Source organism: Pseudophryne corroboree, chromosome 1 (assembly GCF_028390025.1).
Source record: "Pseudophryne corroboree isolate aPseCor3 chromosome 1, aPseCor3.hap2, whole genome shotgun sequence".
Classification (NCBI taxonomy): Eukaryota; Metazoa; Chordata; class Amphibia; order Anura; family Myobatrachidae; genus Pseudophryne; species Pseudophryne corroboree.
Genome location: NC_086444.1, coordinates 1,028,051,484 through 1,028,066,951, shown reverse-complemented (window position 1 = coordinate 1,028,066,951; position 15,468 = coordinate 1,028,051,484).

The window sequence follows — 15,468 nt, the reverse complement described above, 5'->3', positions numbered from 1 at the left end:
ATAACTGAACACAAAATGTTGCAGCACACACACCAGGGGTCGGGGACCGGGCACTCCTCCTACTCTGCCTCCAGCCTCTCCGAGCAGTCAGCAGTCTCTGGACTCTCAATCTTCCAGAGAGGCTCAACGCTGGCCCATCTCCCATCACTGGCCGTGATAATGCAGCCTATCTTCTCCATTCAACCCCCTAGTCTGCCTTCAGGGGCCGTGGCTCCCAATGCGGGGGGAGAGATGAGAGGAGGGTCCCGCTGCTGCTTCTGCGGGAGAGTGAAGCTGTGGTTTCCATGTCTGCACTGTGGATCACCGCTCTTGCTTCTGACTGCGAAGCTGCCCGTGGCCGGCCGCCAAGCTTCGCCCCCAATTCTTCCGTATTCGCGCATGTGCGGTTTGCATTTGAGCCGGGACTGGGGGATTCCGGGGGATTGAGTGGTGTTTGCGGGGCAGCGTGAGACTGGCTGGTAAAACGGGAGCCTCCCGCAGAATGGCAAGTATGCCCCTGCTACTCTTGCTTTCCCCCTATGCCTCTCATATCCTCTATCCTTCTTTCGCTGTGCACTTTTCACTCCCTCCTTCCATCTCTCACCCCTGCACCTCACTATCTCCTACCATCTCTCTCGGCCCTGTACCTCACTCCCTCCTTCCATTTTTTGCCACTGTATCTCACTCCTTCCTTCTCTGGCCCCTATACCTCATTCCCTCCTTCCCTCTCTCACCTCTGCAGTGCATCTCACTCCCTTCCTCCTTCTCACCCCTGCACCTCACTCCTTCCTTCATTCTCATACCCCTGACCCTCACTGCCTCCTCATACCCCTGCACCTCACTACCTCATACCCCTGCTCCTCACTACCTCATACCTCTGCACCTCACTACCTCATACCTCTGCACCTCACTCACTCCTCATACCCCTGCATCTCACTCACTCCTCATACCGCTGCACCTCACTACCTCATAACCTTGCACCTCACTACCTCATAACCCTGCACCTCACTACCTCATAAACCTGCACCTCACTACCTCATACCTCTGAACCTCACTCCCTCATACCCCTGCACCACACTACCTCATACCTCTGCACCTCACTCCTTCCTCATACCCCTGCACCTCACTCCCTCCTCATACCTCTGCACCTCACTACCTCATAACCCTGCACCTCACACCCCTGCACCTTACTACCTCATACCCTTGCACCTTACTACCTCATACCTCTGCACCTCACTACCTCATACCTCTGCACCTCACTCACTCCTCATACCCCTGCATCCCACTCACTCCTCATACCGCTGCACCTCACTACCTCATAACCTTGCACCTCACTACCTCATAACCCTGCACCTCACTACCTCATAAACCTGCACCTCACTACCTCATACCTCTGAACCTCACTCCCTCATACCCCTGCACCTCACTCCCTCCTCATACCCCTGCACCTCACTAACTCATACCTCTGTACCTCACTCCCTCCTCATACCCCTGCACCTCACTCCCTCCTCATACCTCTGCACCTCACTATCTCATAACCCTGCACCTCACACCCCTGCACCTCACTACCTCATACCGCTGCACCTTACTACCTCATACCCCTGCACCTCACTCCCTCCTCATACCCCTGCACCTCACTACCTCATACCTCTGCACTTCACTACCTCAGTGTGTATCTACCCAGCGTACCTTTCCCTAGCATGCAGAGAAGAGAGGAGCTGGGGGTTGCACTGCTGCTGAACTACTGCATCCAGCACACAGTCAGTGCCCTAGTGAGTTGGGTGCGATAGGGAAGCGGCTGGGAGCAGGTGCTGCTGGTGGACACTGGCAGTGATGGATGAACGTGATCCAGCACAAACAGCGTGTGCGCAGAATGCTGGCTCTACAACTATGCACAGAGCGTGTGACAATGCTGTTCCGCCGGTGTGCCTGCTCCCACCTCCTGTTCTTTGAGCTGCCGCCTCCTCCTCCCGTTCCTAGAGCCACTTAACTGGGAGCCCAGGCAGGTAAGCGGCAAGTGGAGTGTGGGTTGGCGGCGCTTACAGCGCCCTCTTGAGTCAGCCCTCCCTCTCCATGCAGCAATACTGATAATGAAGGGGGTGTTATACGTAGGCAGCAGAAGTCAGTGCAGAAATGTGCACTGAGCGGCTCTTCCAGCACTAGTGTATGTGATTCCAGGAGGGTGTATAAAGGAGGACTGGAGGGGTTGGAAGGGGTGCCGGACCTCGGATGGCTTCTGGCGCTGGTTGTACAGGAAAATATATATTTTTTCCTGTACTCGCTGCCAGCCTTCAACGGATCTCTCTGGGCCTATTTTCATTGGGGGGCCTGGAGCTGCAGCTCCATCCGCCCCATTGTTAATCCGGCCCTGCCCCCTGGTACCACAAAGGATAGCTGGAGTTGTGTGGAGGAACCGTTTCCCCTGTCAGCATCTGTGTTCAGGAACTGCAGGCAGGAAAATGGCGCTGAACGCTGCTGGGTCCGCTCTGAGGAGAAGCTCCGCACAATGAAGATGGCGCGTCTTTCCGCAGAAACTCTTTATACTGGCCTGAGGATTCAGACCCCGGTTAGCATCTGTGTACTGAGGATTCTGTCGCTAGCCTGGGGATTCAGTCTCCGGTTAGCGTCTGTGACCAGTTTAGGGTATTTAGACGCTGGCTCAGGACGCCCCTCATAGCGCCAACACTGTGTGCCGCTGAGCCTTCCCTGGAGCGCAGCCATTCAGAGCTGCGCTCCTACCCTTGTGCCACCATATCTCCCCACCTTCTGTTCTTCTGGCTGTTAGGGGTAGGCGGCATGCTGCAGGAGTGAGCGGTCGCCTCAGGGCGGACACTACTATCCCCCGAAGTCCCTCGAAGCAGGGAGGCTGTTGCCAGCAGCCTCCCTGTGCCTAAACTCTAAAATAAAATAATAAAACTAGAAAAGCTCCTATTGAGCTCCCCTAGCTGTGACCGCCTCCTCTGGGCACATTTTCTAAACTGAGTCTGGTAGAAGGGACATAGAGGGAGGAGCCAGCCCACATTATTAAACTCTTAAAGTGCCAATGGCTCCTGGTGGACCCGTATATACCCCATGGTACTAATGTGAACCCCAGCATCCTCTAGGACGTAAGAGAAACAGTGAAGGAGGACCCCAATTTTTTTACGTAATGGGTCCCTGGGTCCCACAATTTTTTTCACTCGGCGCGATCACGGAGTATACATGCACACCGTATACATACACACACAGTATATATGCACACACAGTATACATGCACACATAGACACACCCAGTATACATGCATACATACATACCTATAACACACACACCATTAAAAGAAATAACAGCCCCCCTACCCATCCACATGCTACTCACACTGCTGCAGTTACAGGAACAGCATGTAACGACCACAAGCCTCTCCTTTACCCCCAAGATATGTGACACGCACCTGGAGTCAGTGATAGCACCATGCACAGCTACTGCCGACCCTGCCAAGTGGGTTGATGCTAGATTCAAGTGGCCTAAGAGACCTTTTACGTCAGGGGGGGAGCCACAACACAAGGGGGAGGAGCTAGGCCAGTTCCTCTACTATCCACGCCCCAAATATTACATTTAGTAATCAGGTGGCGAGCGAAGCGGAGCGAGCCACCGAGCCCAAAGCGAGCCGAGCGAAGCGAGACTGCGAGGGTACTTTTCAGGTACCCTGTACGGCCATAGGTCCTCCCCCTCGTGACGTGTTTCCTCCCCTAATGACGACAGAAGGTCCCTTCTCCCACTCCGATTTAGAACCAACCCTGCCAAGTGCCCTCACCAGGCTCTGTTTCTGCTCTTTCTCTCAATACCCCACATCCTGCCTGGGAGGAGCTGCGCGCTGTTGCTGCAGCCCCCCTACAGGCACCCAACAGGCAGCTTCTCTCACTGCTAGTAAGGAATGAGGAAGCTACGGCTGCAGCCGCATGGGTGCAGTCTACCTGAGCTCCTCCTTACTGAATACACACGTTACACACGCACAAAAATAGGTTAACAACGCCGTAGGATCGGCGGCCAGGGGGGTTTCTAGGTACTCGGACCCCCCCCCCTGCATGCACGCATGAAAGGGGCTGATTCAGATCAAGAGTCCGATGTTTTAGTTATGCCTGTGAGTCCAAGGTGCACTGCGCATGCATTCCGATGGTCATTGCTGGCTAACGCAGATCATAACAGCATGCAGGTATCGCTATTTCTTACCTGACACTGTTAACGTCAGTCTAAATTTGGGTGTCTACCCAATTATCACAAAATAAATGATTTTAGGTTTATATTTCATTATTATGGTTATAATGCTTCTCTAATAATGTGTAAATTACACAGCACACTATTACTCTACATACAGTAAATTAGGGAACTGAAAATACAGATGACCATACCGTAACCAACCAGTTCCAACCCCTCTTATAACCCTGATATTTTGTTGTTAACTTCTTATTATCAAGTGTCTTTTCTTGGCTGCCTTAGTTGGTGTCCTTTATGTCCTGGGACAGTCATAGAGCCAAGTCCCTATCTCTCATCCTCCCAAACCTCCATAAGCTTTATGTTGGTATAGGAAAGGAACGGGACTTTTTAAGAAATAGGATGTCTATTTAGTTTATGGGGTCCATTTATCATGGATATCATATAGAAAGCAGTCTGGGTGGGATCGCATTCCTGATTTGCATTCCCAATATTGATACATCTGCGGGCGGAAATGGAGGGATCCAAACAGGTATCGGAGATACCTGCTGCGATCCCGTCTTTATACATTCCAGGGATACTTAATATTTGTGGCTATCCCCTAAAAACTGGTGTTTTTGGGGACATAACCGCAAATATTATTTGATAAATTGGCCCCTATAAAAGCTGGGGTAAATTGGGCTTTTTGAGGTGGCAACTGGGTGGCAACAATCCAAGCGCATGGAACCACCATGTATTGTGGGAGTGTTGTGTGGATGTTACAAAAGCTCCGTGCAATTCTGAGTCATGGGTACATGGCTTCTATCTCACCTCTTACATCCAGCATGGGATTGCTGCAAGTGCCAGTACTAATAACAGTTGCAGCGGTTGGCATAAAATCAGTGGGTTTCAGGCTTATGTGGCTGTCCACAACTACAGCCACTTTGTGTGCCACAAAACAGCCCCTACGTGTGTAATGTATTATAGCAGAATGTTTGTCTAAATTAAGGGGGTCATTCCGAGTTGTTCGCTCGCAAGCTGCTTTTAGGGAGTGAATCTTAGCTTCTTAAAATTGCGAACGAAAGATTCGCAATATTGCGATAAGACTAGAGATGAGCGCCTGAAATTTTTCGGGTTTTGTGTTTTGGTTTTGGGTTCGGTTCCGCGGCCGTGTTTTGGGTTCGACCGCGTTTTGGCAAAACCTCACCGAATTTTTTTTGTCGGATTCGGGTGTGTTTTGGATTCGGGTGTTTTTTTCAAAAAACCCTAAAAAACAGCTTAAATCATAGAATTTGGGGGTCATTTTGATCCCATATTATTATTAACCTCAAAAACCATAATTTCCACTCATTTTCAGTCTATTCTGAATACCTCACACCTCACAATATTATTTTTAGTCCTAAAATTTGCACCGAGGTCGCTGGATGACTAAGCTAAGCGACCCTAGTGGCCGACACAAACACCTGGCCCATCTAGGAGTGGCACTGCAGTGTCACGCAGGATGGCCCTTCCAAAAAACACTCCCCAAACAGCACATGACGCAAAGAAAAAAAGAGGTGCAATGAGGTAGCTGTGTGACTAAGCTCAGCGACCCAAGTGCCCGACACAAACACCTGGCCCATCTAGGAGTGGCACTGCAGTGTCACGCAGGATGTCCCTTCCAAAAAACCCTCCCCAAACAGCACATGACGCAAAGAAAAAAAGAGGCGCAATGAGGTAGCTGTGTGAGTAAGATTAGCGACCCTAGTGGCCGACACAAACACCGGGCCCATCTAGGAGTGGCACTGCAGTGTCACGCAGGATGTCCCTTCCAAAAAACCCTCCCCAAACAGCACATGACCCAAAGAAAAATAAAAGAAAAAAGAGGTGCAAGATGGAATTGTCCTTGGGCCCTCCCACCCACCCTTATGTTGTATAAACAGGACATGCACACTTTAACCAACCCATCATTTCAGTGACAGGGTCTGCCACACGACTGTGACTGATATGACGGGTTGGTTTGGACCCCCACCAAAAAAGAAGCAATTAATCTCTCCTTGCACAAACTGGCTCTACAGAGGCAAGATGTCCACCTCATCATCATCCTCCGATATATCACCGTGTACATCCCCCTCCTCACAGATTATCAATTCGTCCCCACTGGAATCCACCATCTCAGCTCCCTGTGTACTTTGTGGAGGCATTTGCTGCTGGTCAATGTCTCCGCGGAGGAATTGATTATAATTCATTTTAATGAACATCATCTTCTCCACATTTTCTGGATGTAACCTCGTACGCCGATTGCTGACAAGGTGAGCGGCGGCACTAAACACTCTTTCGGAGTACACACTTGTGGGAGGGCAACTTAGGTAGAATAAAGCCAGTTTGTGCAAGGGCCTCCAAATTGCCTCTTTTTCCTGCCAGTATAAGTACGGACTGTGTGACGTGCCTACTTGGATGCGGTCACTCATATAATCCTCCACCATTCTTTCAATGTTGAGAGAATCATATGCAGTGACAGTAGACGACATGTCCGTAATCGTTGTCAGGTCCTTCAGTCCGGACCAGATGTCAGCATCAGCAGTCGCTCCAGACTGCCCTGCATCACCGCCAGCGGGTGGGCTCGGAATTCTGAGCCTTTTCCTCGCACCCCCAGTTGCGGGAGAATGTGAAGGAGGAGATGTTGACAGGTCGCGTTCCGCTTGACTTGACAATTTTGTCACCAGCAGGTCTTTGCACCCCAGCAGACTTGTGTCTGTCGGAAAGAGAGATCCAAGGTAGGTTTTAAATCTAGGATCGAGCACGGTGGCCAAAATGTAGTGCTCTGATTTCAACAGATTGACCACCCGTGAATCCTTGTTAAGCGAATTAAGGGCTGCATCCACAAGTCCCACATGCCTAGCGGAATCGCTCCCTTTTAGCTCCTTCTTCAATGCCTCCAGCTTCTTCTGCAAAAGCCTGATGAGGGGAATGACCTGACTCAGGCTGGCAGTGTCTGAACTGACTTCACGTGTGGCAAGTTCAAAGGGCATCAGAACCTTGCACAACGTTGAAATCATTCTCCACTGCACTTGAGACAGGTGCATTCCACCTCCTATATCGTGCTCAATTGTATAGGCTTGAATGGCCTTTTGCTGCTCCTCCAACCTCTGAAGCATATAGAGGGTTGAATTCCACCTCGTTACCACTTCTTGCTTCAGATGATGGCAGGGCAGGTTCAGTAGTTTTTGGTGGTGCTCCAGTCTTCTGTACGTGGTGCCTGTACGCCGAAAGTGTCCCGCAATTCTTCTGGCCACCGACAGCATCTCTTGCACGCCCCTGTCGTTTTTTAAAAAATTCTGCACCACCAAATTCAAGGTATGTGCAAAACATGGGACGTGCTGGAATTTGCTCATATTTAATGCACACACAATATTGCTGGCGTTGTCCGATGCCACAAATCCACAGGAGAGTCCAATTGGGGTAAGCCATTCTGCGATGATCTTCCTCAGTTGCCGTAAGAGGTTTTCAGCTGTGTGCGTATTCTGGAAAGCGGTGATACAAAGCGTAGCCTGCCTAGGAAAGAGTTGGCGTTTGCGAGATGCTGCTACTGGTGCCGCCGCTGCTGTTCTTGCGGCGGGAGTCCATACATCTACCCAGTGGGCTGTCACAGTCATATAGTCCTGACCCTGCCCTGCTCCACTTGTCCACATGTCCGTGGTTAAGTGGACATTGGGTACAACTGCATTTTTTAGGACACTGGTGAGTCTTTTTCTGACGTCCGTGTACATTCTCGGTATCGCTTGCCTACAGAAGTGGAACCTAGATGGTATTTGGTAACGGGGGCACACTGCCTCAATAAATTGTCTAGTTCCCTGTGAACTAACGGCGGATACCGGACGCACGTCTAACACCAACATAGTTGTCAAGGACTCAGTTATCCGCTTTGCAACAGGATGACTGCTGTGATATTTCATCTTCCTCGCAAAGGACTGTTGGATAGTCAATTGCTTACTGGAAGTAGTACAAGTGGGCTTACGACTTCCCCTCTGGGATGACCATCGACTCCCAGCAGCAACAACAGCAGCGCCAGCAGCAGTAGGCGTTACACGCAAGGATGCATCGGAGGAATCCCAGGCAGGAGAGGACTCGTCAGAATTGCCAGTGACATGGCCTGCAGGACTATTGGCATTCCTGGGGAAGGAGGAAATTGACACTGAGGGAGTTGGTGGGGTGGTTTGCGTGAGCTTGGTTACAAGAGGAAGGGATTTACTGGTCAGTGGACTGCTTCCGCTGTCGGCCCAAGTTTTTGAACTTGTCACTGACTTATTATGAATGCGCTGCAGGTGACGTATAAGGGAGGATGTTCCGAGGTGGTTAACGTCCTTACCCCTACTTATTACAGCTTGACAAAGGGAACACACGGCTTGACACCTGTTGTCCGCATTTCTGGTGAAATACTTCCACACCGAAGAGCTGATTTTTTTGGTATTTTCACCAGGCATGTCAACTGCCCTATTCCTCCCACGGACAACAGGTGTCTCCCCGGGTGCCTGACTTAAACAAACCACCTCACCATCAGAATCCTCCTGGTCAATTTCCTCCCCAGCGCCAGCAACACCCATATCCTCCTCATCCTGGTGTACTTCAACACTGACATCTTCAATCTGACTATCAGGAACTGGACTGCGGGTGCTCCTTCCAGCACTTGCAGGGGGCGTGCAAATGGTGGAAGGCGCATGCTCTTCACGTCCAGTGTTGGGAAGGTCAGGCATCGCAACCGACACAATTGGACTCTCCTTGTGGATTTGGGATTTCGAAGAACGCACAGTTCTTTGCGGTGCTACTGCTTTTGCCAGCTTGAGTCTTTTCATTTTTCTAGCGAGAGGCTGAGTGCCTCCATCCTCATGTGAAGCTGAACCACTAGCCATGAACATAGGCCAGGGCCTCAGCCGTTCCTTGCCACTCCGTGTGGTAAATGGCATATTGGCAAGTTTACGCTTCTCCTCCGACAATTTTATTTTAGGTTTTGGAGTCCTTTTTTTACTGATATTTCGTGTTTTGGATTTGACATGCTCTGTACTATGACATTGGGCATCGGCCTTGGCAGACGACGTTGCTGGCATTTCATCGTCTCGGCCATGACTAGTGGCAGCAGCTTCAGCACGAGGTGGAAGTGGATCTTGATCTTTCCCTAATTTTGGAACCTCAACATTTTTGTTCTCCATATTTTAATAGGCACAACTAAAAGGCACCTCAGGTAAACAATGGAGATGGATGGATACTAGTATACAATTATGGATGGACTGCCGAGTGCCGACACAGAGGTAGCTACAGCCGTGGACTACCGTACTGTACTGTGTCTGCTGCTAATATAGACTGGTTGATAAAGAGATGTAGTAGTAGTATGTATGTATAAAGAAGAAAGAAAAAAAAACCACGGGTAGGTGGTATACAATTATGGACGGACTGCCCAGTGCCGACACAGAGGTAGCTACAGCCGTGGACTACCGTACTGTACTGTGTCTGCTGCTAATATAGACTGGTTGATAAAGAGATGTAGTAGTAGTATGTATGTATAAAGAAGAAAGAAAAAAAACCACGGGTAGGTGGTATACAATTATGGACGGACTGCCCAGTGCCGACACAGAGGTAGCTACAGCCGTGGACTACCGTACTGTACTGTGTCTGCTGCTAATATAGACTGGTTGATAAAGAGATGTAGTAGTAGTATGTATGTATAAAGAAGAAAGAAAAAAAAACCACGGGTAGGTGGTATACAATTATGGACGGACTGCCCAGTGCCGACACAGAGGTAGCTACAGCCGTGGACTACCGTACTGTACTGTGTCTGCTGCTAATATAGACTGGTTGATAAAGAGATGTAGTAGTAGTATGTATGTATAAAGAAGAAAGAAAAAAAAACCACGGGTAGGTGGTATACAATTATGGACGGACTGCCCAGTGCCGACACAGAGGTAGCTACAGCCGTGGACTACCGTACTGTACTGTGTCTGCTGCTAATATAGACTGGTTGATAAAGAGATGTAGTAGTAGTATGTATGTATAAAGAAGAAAGAAAAAAAAACCACGGGTAGGTGGTATACAATTATGGACGGACTGCCGAGTGCCGACACAGAGGTAGCTACAGCCGTGAACTACCGTACTGTGTCTGCTGCGACTGGATGATAAATAATGATATAAAAAATATATATATATCACTACTGCAGCCGGACAGGTATATATTATATAATGACGGACCTGCTGGTCACTGTCTGTCAGCAGAATGAGTTTTTTATAGAATAAAAAAAAAAACACCACACAAGTGAAGTCACACGACGAGTGTTTAACTTTTTCAGGCAATCACAATATAGTATACTATACTACTAACTATACTGGTGGTCAGTGTGGTCAGGTCACTGGTCAGTCACACTGGCAGTGGCACTCCTGCAGCAAAAGTGTGCACTGTTTAATTTTAATAATAATATGTACTCCTGGCTCCTGCTATAACCTATAACTGGCACTGCAGTGCTCCCCAGTCTCCCCCACAATTATAAGATGTGTGAGCTGAGCACAGTCAGATACGAGTGTTTAACTTTTTCAGGCAATCACAATATAGTATACTATACTACTAACTATACTGGTGGTCAGGTCACTGGTCAGTCACACTGGCAGTGGCACTCCTGCAGCAAAAGTGTGCACTGTTTAATTTTAATAATAATATGTACTCCTGGCTCCTGCTATAACCTATAACTGGCACTGCAGTGCTCCCCAGTCTCCCCCACAATTATAAGATGTGTGAGCTGAGCACAGTCAGATATATACATAGATGATGCAGCACACTGGGCTGAGCAGTGCACACAGATATGGTATGTGACTGAGTCACTGTGTATCGTTTTTTTCAGGCAGAGAACGGATATATTAAATAAAACTGCACTGTCTGGTGGTCACTGTGGTCAGTCACTAGTAAACTCTGCACTCTCTACAGTTCTACAGTACTCCTAAGCTCCAGTAAATCAGGTCAATCTCTCTCTCTCTTCTAATCTAAATGGAGAGGACGCCAGCCACGTCCTCTCCCTATCAATCTCAATGCACGTGTGAAAATGGCGGCGACGCGCGGCTCCTTATATAGAATCCGAGTCTCGCGAGAATCCGACAGCGTCATGATGACGTTCGGGCGCGCTCGGGTTAACCGAGCAAGGCGGGAAGATCCGAGTCGCTCGGACCCGTGAAAAAAAACATGAAGTTCGTGCGGGTTCGGATTCAGAGAAACCGAACCCGCTCATCTCTAGATAAGACATCTCTGTACAGTTTCTGAGTAACTCGAGACTTACTCAGCATCTGCGATCAGTTCAGTGCTTGTCGTTCCAGGTTTGACGTCACAAACACACCCAGCGTTCGCCCAGACACTCCTCCGTTTCTCCAGCCACTCCCGCGTTTTTCCCAGAAACGGTAGCGTTTTTTCACACACACCCATAAAACGGCCAGTTTCCGCCCAGAAACACCCACTTCCTGTCAATCACACTCCGATCGCCTGAACGAAGAAAAAGCCGTGAGTAAAATACCTAACTGTATAGCAAATTTACTTGGCGCAGTCGCAGTGCGGACATTGCGCATGCGCTCTAAGCGGAAAATCGCTGCGATGCGAAGAAATTTACCGAGCGAACAACTCGGAATGACCCCCTAAGTTTTTAATAACTTATGAGCAAAGTATTATTTAGATTTGAAAATACTGTTTTTATCTAGCAAGAACAATTTATTGTAAACAAAGTAATGTCTTTAGTTACAGTTTGATCAGAAGACAGGCTCTGGGAATGGCAGTAAGTAAGAACTGGTCAGAAAATATATGCCTTAGGCCTCTCTACTTAAGTTCTATCCTGGCTGTGCAAAGCCGGTTGGCTGTGCATTTATGATTGAAGTGTGATAAAATTAACACATAACAGCAGCGTTCCATCAGAGTTCAATCAAAGTGAAAGAGAAAGAAAAGAAGCACTCCAATCTAACAAAACAGAAAACTGAAGAACTAATAACAAATGTGAGTCACTTACTCTTCATATCACTCACCTCCTGATTGTTGCATCTGATTAAATAGCATGGAACTACCTTCCTGTACTTGGACATTTCAAAAAACATCCATTTTACCAACAAATGCTTGTATCTGTATTTTTGTAATTTGTTTTTATGCACAGCTGCACCAATGCATTTTTACCTACAAACACTTAAAAATCCATTTAGAATTTAGAATTACCACTGCTTTTTAACCCTCTCAAAATCCTCTAATTTCTTACAGTCCAAATACATTTCTGCACTCACCTTATCTACGCTTTTGATTCACTTCATGCTTAAATCTACACACATTGACAGTGGCGGAACAAGCAAGCGGTGGGCCCAGGTGCGACAAAATGCTTTGGGCCCCCCCCATCCAAGTCCACCCCAGGGGCAGTGCGCGCCGTAGGCGCGCGCAAAAATACATAGTGGCGTGGCTTCGTGGGGAAGGGGTGTGGCCACAAAATAATACCAACACAGTAGTCTCCATTATTCAAATTACGCCGCACAGTAGCACCACTACACCAGGTAGAGACCCTTTTACACCTTACAGCGAACAGATTCCTCTTTTTACACATTACAGCAGACAGCGTGCCCTTTTTACACATAACGGCAGACCGCGTGCCCTTGTTACACATTACGGCAGACAGCGTGCCCTTTTTACACATTACAGCAGACAGCGTGCCCTTGTTACACATAGCGGCAGACAGCGTGCCCTTTTTACACATTACGGCAGACAGCGTGCCCTTGTTACACATTACGGCAGACCGCGTGCCCTTGTTACACATTACGGCAGACAGCGTGCCCTTGTTACACATTACGGCAGACAGCGTCCCCATTTTTACACATTACGGCAGGCAGATTCCCCATTTTTACACATAGCAGCAGGCAGATTCCCCATTTTTACACATAGCGTCAGGCAGTCCCCCTGTTTTACACATAGCGTCAGGCAGTCCCCCTTTTTTACACATTACGGCAGGCAGATTCCCCTTTTTACACATTGCGTCGGGCAGATGACCCCTTTTTACACATAGCGGCAGGCAGTCCCCCATTTTTACACATTGCGGCAGGCTGATTCCCCCTTTTTACACATTGCGGCAGGCAGTCCCCCCTTTTTACACATTGCGGCAGGCAGTCCCCCCTTTTTACACATTGCAGCAGGCAATCCCCCCTTTTTACACATTGCTGCAGGCAGTCCCCCCTTTTTACACATTGCTGCAGGCAGTCCCCCCTTTTTACACATTGCGGCAGGTATGCCCCCCTTTTTACACATTGCGGCAGGTAGTCCCCCCTTTTTACACAGTGCAGCAGGTAGTCCCCCATTTTTACACAGTGCGGCAGGTAGTCCCCCATTTTTACACATTGCGGCAGGCAGGCACAAGAAAGAAGGAAGGAAAGAAGGAAAGAAAGAAAGAAAGAAAGAAAGAAAGAAAGAAAGAAAGAAAGAAAGAAAGAAAGAAAGAAAGAAAGAAAGAAAGAAAGAAAGAAGAATTATACTTACCCTCTCCGCTGGCTCAGGCTCCTCGGTGCAGCGTCAGAGACGATTCCCGGGCTGGAGAGAAGGAGGAGGAGGGAGGCTGAGAAGGGAGCCGCAGCAGCGCTGTGTTACTGGTGGAGGCGCTGCTGCTGCTGCCCCTCTGCTTCCCTATAGGCTGTTCTCGGAAGACAGCCTATAGGGAAGCAGAGGGGCAGCAGCAGCAGCGCCTCCACCAGTAACAAAGCGCTGCTGCGGCTCCCTTCTCAGCCTCCCTCCTCCTCCTTCCCCCGTCTGTAGTACCGCTGCTCCTCTCCTCTCTTCGCCGGGCGGCTGTGCGCTGCGGGCAGCGGTTGCCCGCAGCGCACAGCGGCATGTAATGAGTCAGTTTGACTCATTACATGCTTGGGCCCCTGGACAGAGGCGGGCCCCAGTGCAGTGCACTGCCTGCACTGCCGGTAGTTCCGCCTCTGCACATTGAGCTTACACGGCTTTTCTCACCTGCATCTCTGCAATTCCTTTGCTCTGATTCCCTTACAGCCTCCACTCCTACTTCCAGTTTCCCTCAACCTATTTACCTACTTAACACTATGTCAAGGTTTCCTTATACTCCCCACATCACTCAGTGTCTACCTAATCATGTATCTTGCCTCCTGTTCACACCTTTATCCTTCCCCGTAGTCTCCTATACCTCCTCCTCTCTCCCCTCCTCTGTCTCCCCTCCGTCCCTCTGTTTCCTTTCCCCTCCTTTTCTGTTACCCCACTTTCATTCACCTCTACCCCATGGTCCCTCTACCCCACAACTCAGCCCTGCTTCCCTGTCACCTCCCCACACCCCCATCCACATCACACTGAACTCCCTCCCTGCCCACCTCCTGCAGTTTCCCCTCCTAGCTCAGGCACCCGCACCATCACTACTCTCTCATCATCCCTCACCTCATCGCTACAGCAACCCTGATAATCTCATTCACATCTCTCCCACAAACTCATACCCCCTATCCTGTGCCCTCTGGAATGCCAGATCTGTTTGTAACAAACTGGTCCCCACTCATGACCTTTTAATTTCCAACTCCCTGCACCTACTAGCCATTACTGAATCTTGGATTATGCCCTATGACACTACTTCTCCTGCTGCTCTCTCTGCTGGGGGCCTCACATTCACATGCACACCCCGACCTGGGGGTCACCATGGGGGTGGTGTTGGGGTCTTTTTACCTTCTAGTTACTCCTACCAACTCATACCACCAGAACCATCCCTTACATTCTCTACATTTGAGGTCCATGCTATATGCCTCTTCCAACCAGTCTATCTTAGAGTAGCTGTCATTTACCACCCCCCTGGCATTGCCTCCAAATTCCCTCCATTATCCTAGGCAATTTCAACATCCCTATCGATATCCCCATACAATCCCCTGCCTCTAAACTCCTTAACCTCACCTCTTCACTTGGTCTCTCCCAATAAACCTCCTCACCCTCCCATGTGAATGGGAGCTCACTGGATCTGGTCTTCACTCACCGTTGTGATATTTCTGATTTTTCCAACTCTCCATTTCCCCTCTCTGACCACCACCTACTCTCCTTTAATTTATCTCTCTCTGCTTCCCCATCTCTACCTCCTAAGGCTACCATCACAAAGCGTAATATTGAGGCTATTGACACCACATTCCTTTCCTCCCTGTTTGACTCACTTCTCTCTCCTATTCTCTCTCTCTCATGCCCTGAACAAGCCACTTCCATATACAATGCATCCCTTATTTCTGCTCTTGACTCTGTTGTTCCACCAACCACTATTCATCCTCGCAAATTAACACCTCAACCCTGGCACACCAAATGCACCAGATGTC